The sequence below is a fragment of the Alligator sinensis genome, unplaced genomic scaffold, assembly GCF_000455745.1.
Source record: "Alligator sinensis unplaced genomic scaffold, ASM45574v1 scaffold1248_1, whole genome shotgun sequence".
Taxonomy (NCBI): Eukaryota; Metazoa; Chordata; order Crocodylia; family Alligatoridae; genus Alligator; species Alligator sinensis.
Window position 1 is genome coordinate 286,815 of NW_005842645.1, and position 709 is coordinate 287,523.

Sequence of the window (709 nt, forward strand, 5' to 3'; positions counted from 1 at the left end):
CCTGCTTCCCCTCAAACGGTAGTCTCATTTCTGTCTCCCTGCATGCGTATGTCAGAAGGCCAAGCCCTCTTCAGGCGTATGGTGATGACACACCCACAAGATTCTCACCGGCTGAAGTCAATATAAAAAAGGATTTGATCTTCATTCCTGGATGCCTGGTACTTGCCTGAAGCCCAGCCCCCAAACCTCAGCAGCAAAACGCAAGGCATTTGGAAAATAATAATAAAAAATTCCAGCCCAAACTTTACCCTTATCCTTTTAGTGCTGGTCTTCAAGCAGAGTTCTTCAGCAGCAGCCCTATCTGAATAACTTCTTGTAGGGACAGAAGAAAAGGTGCCTTGTGTGGATGTTGGAGCATTCCCCCTTATGCCACGTCCACACGTGGGGTTGTGTTCCCAGGGGCCCTTGACCCTTGGGAAATAGTCACTAGTAGAGCTCTGGCATGAGTCAAGTTTTTTGCTCCAGGTTGACTGAGGAAAAGGGGAGTTTAGAAGAAGAGGAAAAAGAAATCCTGCCATGGTTCCTGCCAGCCCATTCAGTTGTACTGTATTGCCCCGGTATTATTGCATTGAAATACTGTGAGAACCAGGCGACAGGAACAAATTAAATCGTGTTTGTTTCCCTTTGCAGCTGTGTGTGTGTGCGCGTGTGCGCGCGCGCCCGCCCTTCAGACGCTTTTTATCTGTACATTCTGAATAGACGGATTTGG

The 709-nt window shown here is 48.0% G+C and overlaps 1 long non-coding RNA gene across 2 annotated transcripts in view; it reads right to left on the reverse strand.

The window, feature by feature from the left end:
* LOC112551889 overlaps window positions 1-709 on the reverse strand; it is a 50,186-nt gene that overhangs the window by 45,499 nt on the left and 3,978 nt on the right. The window lies entirely within an intron of this gene.